An 8,908-nucleotide genomic window follows, 5' to 3' on the forward strand; every position below is an offset into this window, starting at 1 on the left:
CTGACTGGAGACATTCCCATTTTCAGTTCTGTAGCAGTTTGATATTGTTTATGAATTTTAAAAAAAATAGATATTGCATTATGTTTGTAAACCGGTCTATTCTTCTGGGCATATTAGATTGTATAGTATTCAGAAGTTTTGCTTTTACTTTATTAAATAATGATTAAGGCTTTGATTGGACCATGTCAGTAGGACATTGATTTCCCCCACTTTTGGCGGGGGACTCACAGAGAAAAAAACATGGCAGAGGAGTTAGTTGGAATTTTTGATGCTGGAGTCCTGGGAACTAAACACACAAGAGAAGAACACAGAGGAATAGAGATGGCTCCACAGATACAGCAGAAGCCTCAAGAGAAGAGAGCCTGATTGTCTACAGCTTGTGGAGATAACAGCAGCTGAGCCCAGAGAGTAAAGAGCCCTGGGAAAGAGATAAGACTTATCCCAGCCTGCAGCTGATACTGGAAGAAGCTGGGACCATGGAGCTTCAAGAGGAAGAGGAAGGCTGAACCCTAGCAGATGTTGCAGCCATTTTGCTCCATCAAGAGGCAACAGACTTTGCTGAGGAAAGTAACTTATGCTTTATGGCCTGGAAACTTTTAGCTTCTACCCCAAATAAATACCCTTTAAATAGCCAACAGATTTCTGGTATTTTGCATCAGCACCCCTTTGGTTGATTAATACAAGTTCCAACAGGTAAAAAGCTTAGAAGCCGTAATTCATATACTTAAAACAAGGAAAATTTTTAAAAACTGAAGAATCAATGGCTTTTCTTGGATATATCAGAAAACTGATTTACAGGGCAAAACATGACCCCAAAACCTAGAGAGAGAGGGAAATATAGAGAATCATACTTGAGATTTCCTTATCTGGAGTAGAAGCTGCTGAAGACACAATATGGTAAGAACATTTAAATCATAATTTTGACAAATTGTTGGCAACTGAGTATGTACTAATGTGAGAATGAGAAACTCCTGGGGTTTGCAGCCTTCAACAGTTTCATAGATTTTATCTCTAGGTACCCAATCAGATTCTTATCCTCAAAAGTCATAAAAAGATCCCCTGTGACTCTGGCAAGGGGAGGGAAAAAGTAAATTATGCCCAGCATGTTCTTGATAACAAAGGCACAGTCTTCAGGGGGAAAAGACTTTATAAGAGCCTTATTTGACAGGGGGAAAAAAAGATATTTCTCTAATTCCTACCCCTTTACCTTTCCTGACTCACCAAATAGAGGTTGGCTAGGGGAAAAGCAAAGAAACACTTGTGAAGATGACAGACTAGAGGCACAGCACTAAAAAATTAAAAATTAATCACATAATTACAGAACACCCTCCCACACACAATTTATCATAACATCAACAGGTCTTCAATATAATAACTGTGGATTGCAGTCAAAAGACCTGCAAGACAAAGACTGTCTCTGAAAAGGAGTACTTAGGGAAACCCAAAGTCAAGAGAGGAGACCAAAACAAGAACCCTACAGGGAGTTGAAACTTATGGCACCTACACCTTTAGCAAACATAAAACTCAGCCTAATTACTAGTAAGAAAAATAAAAATCCTCACACTAAGGGCTTGTTACATAAGTTCCTATTACCAGAGACAACATGTCAGCTTTCAACAACAACAACAACAACAACAAAAATAGGCATTCCATAAGCCAAGTAAAAAACACAGCCTGAAGAGCAAAGCAATCATCATAACCAGCCTCAGTTATGACACAGATGTTGGAATTATCAGACAAGGGAATTTAAAATGACTGTAATTAATCTGCCAATGGAAAAGACAGCTTGCAAGAACAGATGGGTAATATAAGCAGCAAGATGGTGGGGATTGTAAGGCAGCCAATCAAAATAACAAACAGCTGGAGTCCTTTCCCAACACTTGGACAGGGGTGGAGGAAAAGACCTAACCTAGGGCCCCACGTGAGCATCTTACCCTGCAGCAGGCCTGTATGTCTCAGATTGTGTATTCTTTTCTTATTTCTAAATAAAGTCTTTACTTCCTTGTCTACCCTTAAAAAAAAAAAAAGAAATTCTGGAAATAAAAACCACTTTAGCATTAATGAAGAATGCCTTTCATGAGCTTATCATGGCTGAAAAAAGAATCAGTGAGCTTGAAGTTAGATCAATAGAAACTTCCCAAATTGAAATGAAAAGAGGAAAAAGAACAAAAAAACACCCAAGAACTGTGACGTGAAGCAATTTCAAAATGGGTAACATATGCATAGTTGGAATACCAAAAGGAAAAGAGAGAGAAATTGAACAGAAGATTTGAGTAATAATGACTGAAAAATTTCCAAAATTGATGATGGATACCAAACTACACATCCAGGAAATTCAGAGAACACCAAGGAAGAAAAATACCAAAAAATCTACACCTAGGTATATATTTCTCAAACTACGGCAAACCAAAGGCAAAGAGAACGTCTTGAAATAAGCCAGAGGAAGAAAACCACCTTATGTATAGAGAAACAAGGATAAGAATTAAAGCAGACTTCTCTCAGAAACCATGTGAGCAAGAGTGAGTAGAGTAAAATATTTAACATGTTGAAAGCAACTCACTGCTTTTACCATTTGTTATTGGAGCCGAATGGGGAGACCTCTGTGCACTTGGGGTGCCTCTTCTCTCCCTTCTCTGACTTTGGGAAATGGAAGGAGTGGGCTATCAGCAATAAACTTAAAAGAAACCATGCCTCAGACTCTGTGGGCATTCTTTCCAGGCTGCCCTCTTTCACTTTGCCACAGGAATGGAAGACTCATTCCTGTCTGAGGTGAGACAGCCCATTCCCTCAGACCCCAGTCTTCCATATTTGCATGAAATAGTTTGGTTACAGGTTGACCTGTAGAACGATGATATGGCTGTGAAGGGTCTGGTGTGTGGTGATTCTGAATAAATAAAGCAGATCTAAAATAAATAAATAAATAAAGGTGTTGAAAGCAAAAACAACACAAACAAAGACCTCTATGTTTAGTGAAATTACCTTTCAGATGTGAAGAAGAAGAGTTGTCAAGCATGCTTTCTGCTGCAGGGAGGATGCTGAAGATCCAGGTCTATTCAGCTGCAGGCCACCTCCAACAGTGCAAGATGTAGTGCAGCCCCCAGCCCCCAGCAGAGACCCCCACACACAGCATGTCTTCTACCACAGCCCCCCTGGGGCTGACACACCCCAACCTTTCCCCAAGCTGGAGCCACAGGGTATTGAGGTACTAGCTGAGGTCTTCCCACAAAGGATCTTTGTTGGCACAGCGCAATGGGACTGTGCCAGTAACAGGAATGCTGACATGGTGGGACTGGCTGAACTGGGATTCCTGCTAGAAGAGAAGGGTGAATGGGTAATTGCCAACCCAACCAAAGCTAAAGCAAATATACCCAGTGTTCCAGGAAGAAGTACAGGAAATATGGGTTCTGACATTTCCCCTGCAAGCCCACTATGCTGTGGAGAAGATGGAAGAGTTTGTACAGAAGGTCTGGGGAGGACATTGGAGGGTCATCCCATATGATGTGCTCTCTGACTGGCTGAAAGACAATAACTACCAGCTACATGGCCATAGACCACCCATGCCCTTATTTTGGGCTTGCTTCAAGAGCATCTTCTGCATCCATACAGAAACTGGCAATGTCTAGAACTATCTGCTTGGTTTCATACTGTTTTTCTTTTTGGAAATCTTGCTCATGCTCAGATCCAATATGTACTTCATGGCCCCTCCACAAAAGAAGATGATTTGGGCATGTTTTTTCAGGGTACAGTACTCTACCTCAGTTTCTCCTGGCTCTTTCACACTGACTATTGTCATTTAGAGAAAGTCTCTTGGACATTTTCCGAACAGTATTAGTCAGGGATTGCTCTACTGATTGTGGGAGCTGTTACTCCTTCTACTGCTCCCCACAGCCATGGCTCATCTACCTCTCCAACGTCCGTGTCCTAGGGATTTCTGCCATCATTGTGGTACAGTGGGACCAGTTTGCCACTCCTAAGCACTAGAAGACAAACGTAGGAGTGTTCCTGGAACTTGGCTTGAGTTGTGTTGTGTCCACCATGCACTTTACTATCACTGAGGACTTTGTCAAGGCCATTGCGGTGGGCCAGATGGGCTGATTATTCTAATGGCTGTGATGTACATCACTGGGGCTGGGCTTTATGCTGCTTGAATTCCTGAGCATTTCTTTCCTGGAAATTTGGCATATGGTTCCAGTCTCATAAGATTTTTCATGTTCTGGTTGTGGCAACTGCCTTTGTACTTTTCTACAGGGTCTCCAAACTTCAGGAATTCTGGTTATAGCATGGAAGGTGGCTTTACTGATGACTACCTGCTCTGAACCTTCCCACCAAAGGGGTGGTGGAGGAACTCCCCAAGTACTTTTGAAAATAACTTATTTGCTGAAGTGAGAGGAAGAGTTTGATTGTCTGTTACTAGAAGAAATCTTTTAGAGAATTCAATAGTAATTAAGCTTCAGCCAACTTTCACACCCACTGGGCAATAAACTTTCCATTTCCATTTCCTTAACTGGAGAGGGAGAGAATGGTCTAACTTAACCGTCCCCTTCCTCAGCAAAGCAACTACCATCGCCTCAAAGAGATAATACTTTGAAGCTCACTTTGAGATTTTACCCCTTCCTCATACCATATTGGAAAAAAATAATGACTGGGACTCCAGAAATTCTGTTTCTGAAAGAAATGTCCCTCCCTTACTCCCATCCTTACTTTGTAACCTGGCTTTTAACAGGCCATCCATTTTTGTAGCACATTTTTCAAAAACAATTATAACCTGGTCCCATCTTTCTAGGGCCTGGATGTACATATACAACAGCAAGAACAAAGCCACCAACTTTTACACAGCCCAGCTAGTCATGGAAGTATGTCTAGGTTTCACATAACTTGACTTTCAATTTTTTTTTCTTGACTGAGTAATATAAAATTAAAATGGGAAAAGATACTTAGTATTTAATACGAAGCCTTAAAAAGACATCTGTTATCATTGCTATGTCTCTTGATGCAAAGAGTATGATGATAATAGAAGTACAGAAGGGAAAAAAAAGGAAAGGAGAAATGAAATCTTTTCAGACATATAAAGTCTGAGGTAATTCATCAACAGTAGTCTGGCCCTATAATAAATAGCAAAAGAAATTCTTTAGGAAGAGAAATAGAGCAGAAACTCAGAATATATAAAGAAGGTGGAGCATCAAAGAAGGAACAAATGAAAGTAAAATAAATTCATTTTTTAATTTTTAATTCAATTATATGATAACTGATTAGGTAATAATAGAACAATATGTTGAGTATTATAACATAAGTCTAAGCGAAATGAATGACAGCAATATTATAAGGAAAAGGAGAGAGGAATGAGAAATACTCTAAGATTCCTGCAAAATACATGAAGTGGTTTAATGTTATTTGAAGGTGGAATTTGATTAGCTAACAATGAATATTGCAAAAGTAAGGGAAATTCCTACTAAAAAATGTTAAGTATGTATAAGCAATAGGCTGAGATGAAATAAAGTAGAATAATTGTAAATGCTCAATTAAAACCAGAGAATGCAGGAAAAGGGAAGGAGAATGGGGGAGTAACAAAGAACAATTGCAACTAATAGAAAACAGATACAAATATGGTAGATATCAATCTAACTATACCAATAGTCACTTTAAAGAGAATGGTTTAAATATTCCATTCAGAGACAGATTGTCAGAGTGGGTAATTTTCATGTTATTTCTTACCACAGAAAAGTCTAACCTATCCTAAATCATAAAATGAGATGCTGCCATAATAAAACATCTCAAATATGTGGCACTGACTTCCAGGTTAGGCACTGGGCAGTGAGAAAACTGGTATCAAGACTGAAAGGATAGAAATACCTGCTATACTGTGGGGGAAATAAAAGCTGGTAAAATTCTTTCTTGGTATAACTTGGAAAGCAGATAATCTCTCTAATGAACTTGTAGGTTAGAGGTAGGAAAACAAGTGCTAATAGCATGAGTTTGTTATACTGGAAATATAATAATAGATGAGTTGAAGAAAATAATTGTCCAGTTTGAAAATAAAAATGAAAGGTAATAGAGAAAGTCTAGACATTCAAGATGTGCAGAGATGGAAGATGCCAACGGTTTCTTATCTCATGCTAATAGGAGATAAAACTGACAGGGCCTTTGAGTGACAAAGGCCAATTCACTTGGTTGTGAAGCAATTTCTAAGCCAAGGGTGTGGCTAAAATACCCATTGTTTAAATATCTGAATTGCTTAAGATGGCCCCTAGCAAATCCTATCATAGGACAGAAGGCTCAGAGAAAGGAAACTAAGATATGGCAGTCCTAAAAAATCCTTTACCTGAATATGTTCATAATTAAGTTTAGAAAGAAAGACATATTCCCAAAAAGAATTTGATTAAAATAAATAAGAAACTAAGTTGTTAAGAGAGTTAATTTTACTTTCAAAAGAACTACCAGCCTGGATTAAAAGAGGCATATTTGAAGCTTAAAATGTTAGGGAGTCTTCCAAAGTTCTGCAACCAGGAACAAGACTGAGAAAGTTGTCAGCTCCTAGTGAGGCCACACTTTCAAAAGCCCTCTTCAGATGTTACTAAGGAATACCATGGAAAAGGAAGGACTTTCCAGAGAGTAGAACCTCGATCAGTAGAGACAATGGACTGGGGACTATGGAAATACAGTCATCATTTGCCTACCAGAGTTTGACAGTAACACAGGTGGTGTGTATCTCTTGTCCTCCTTTTAATAGGATTGTTATGCTATCCCTAATCTTTCATTGAGTATTGTATGCATGAGAAGCAGATAGCTGTGTGGGGTGTGTGTGTGTGTGTATTTCATCAGAGCAAAAGAAGCCACATGTGGACTTCATATAGTGATCAACCTGAAATCCTGGACAATGAACCTGATTCTTTTCTTGAAGTGTTTTTTTTGAGGGGAAGTAGTGCATTTGGGGTAGAAAAGAGACTCAGTAGAATATTTGTTACTAGAAAGAATGACTGTAGTAGACTGTATTATACTCACAAATATTAGCTGTCTCTCTCTGGAGGGAGACTCTTCTCCTCAAGTGAATTGACATCAGGCTTATTTATATTATTTACTTTTGTTACTGGATTTTATCTAGGCTCTTTGACTATGCTGCAAAAATTAATTTCAAGAGCACATCAGGTTAGTTAGGCCCATAATTTAATCAGGTAGGGAGACATGAGAAATGGGAGAAAATAACAGACCAGGGGTCCCAGGTAGAGAGGAAGGGGGTGAAAGTGATAAAGAGGGCTGATTTATAAGCTACAATTCCCCATTATAGATTATAAATGCCCAGATTTACTTGCAAGGCCACATGGCAGAGGGAAAATGGCAAGAACGGTATGCAGAGGGCAGGAACGGGTCCAGAGGAAAGAGAGTGAAGTGCCAGAGCACTTAGGCTCCGTGCTTGCCTTTTTGAACTGTTAATTATTCCACCCCTTTGCTAATGGCAGGGGAGGGGTTCCAGCTGTTTGCTGTTTTGATTGATTACCCCACCCATTCAATCTCCCATAAGGGCCCAATGATAAAGTCCTTGGGGAATATCCCGGGCTTCTCCTGGCTTCCAGAAGAGTCTTTGTTCTGAATAGCAAAATCTTGGGTGTGGGGGTCCTCCAGCAGCCATCTTGGGGTTACTGAAGTCCACATGGACTCTCTGCCAGGTTCCAGATCTGTCTATTGATTCCCTATCTTACTAGCCTGCTTCACTTTGACCAAAGAAATGTAATTAGAAATAATTGGCAGAAGCCTTAATGAGCTTCACCATATTCTCTTTTCCCTGTCCTTTGGTTGTAGAAGCAATCTATTGAGACAGAACTTCTTTCTGATTGTGTTCCAAAATGACTGTTGCTAGCAGAACTTTTTTAACTGACATGTAGCCATTTTGCCCTGGAGTGTACTTTGTGGGAAGATTTTTAAATAATTATCAATTCAGTTTATTCTAGATATATCCAAATTATCTCTTCCTGTGTGTGTGTTTTTTCCCTTCTTTTCATTTAATGTGTCAGTTTTTATAATTTAAGTGTTTTAAGAAATGTGTACATTTCTTCTAAGTTGATCTGAGAAAGGAAAGGAACAGAAGAAGCGGAAGCAATATAATATAAATAGTAATATGGTAGGTTCAAGCCCAAATATTGAGGATTATGTAAGATGTAGATGCATTAAATAGTCCAATTAAGAGATAGAGCTTGTAAGACTGCATTAAAAAAAAATTCAACCAAGAGCTGATGAGAGAGAATTCTGGCATTTCTGAGCAAAGGTCCCGGACAGGTTTATTCAAGATGTTTACATAATAGCAGCCTTGGAAAGATAAAGACAGTGATTCCCTCTGGAGAGATCTTGCTCTGAAGATATTCCAGAATGAAAAACTAGTCTTTTCCCCAAAGTGGAAACTTTTCAGAATGATAATGTCACTGTCTGAGGTGGAGGAGGGCCAGTTTTGCCAGCCACCCTTTACAAGGTTGGAAGTTTCCCTAAGCTCAGGGTTCCATATTCCACAGAACTTGGGGAATAGGGGAACCAAAAGAATCTTGAAGCTAATGCTGCCTGCTGTGCTGTGACTGATAAACTGTCTAAATCATTTGATCCTTTTGATTCATCATGAGTGGAATTTATGAAAGCAAACCTAGTAGCCTCCAAGCTACCTAGTTCTTGGGGATTCCTTGACTGTTCATCATATGCTGCTTTTAAAAAAGTAACCTTGAGTATAAGGATATTGAAAAAAATGAAGGAAATAGAAAAGGGAAAACTATACCATGCAAATATTAATTTTTTTTTTCAGGAGGTACCAGGGATCGAACACGGGGCATCATTTATGGGAAGCAAGCACTCAACCACTGAGCTACACTTGCTCCCCCAAATATTAATTTTAAAAAGCTGGTGTAACCATATAAATATCACACAAAGTAGA

At 39.2% G+C, this 8,908-nt stretch overlaps 1 pseudogene; it reads left to right on the forward strand.

The window, feature by feature from the left end:
* The first annotated feature begins 2,853 nt into the window (after positions 1-2,853).
* Positions 2,854-4,316, forward strand: LOC101418097 (adiponectin receptor protein 1 pseudogene; annotated as a pseudogene).
* The last annotated feature ends 4,592 nt before the right edge of the window (positions 4,317-8,908 follow it).

Source organism: Dasypus novemcinctus, chromosome 5 (genome assembly GCF_030445035.2).
Source record: "Dasypus novemcinctus isolate mDasNov1 chromosome 5, mDasNov1.1.hap2, whole genome shotgun sequence".
NCBI classification, from domain to species: Eukaryota; Metazoa; Chordata; class Mammalia; order Cingulata; family Dasypodidae; genus Dasypus; species Dasypus novemcinctus.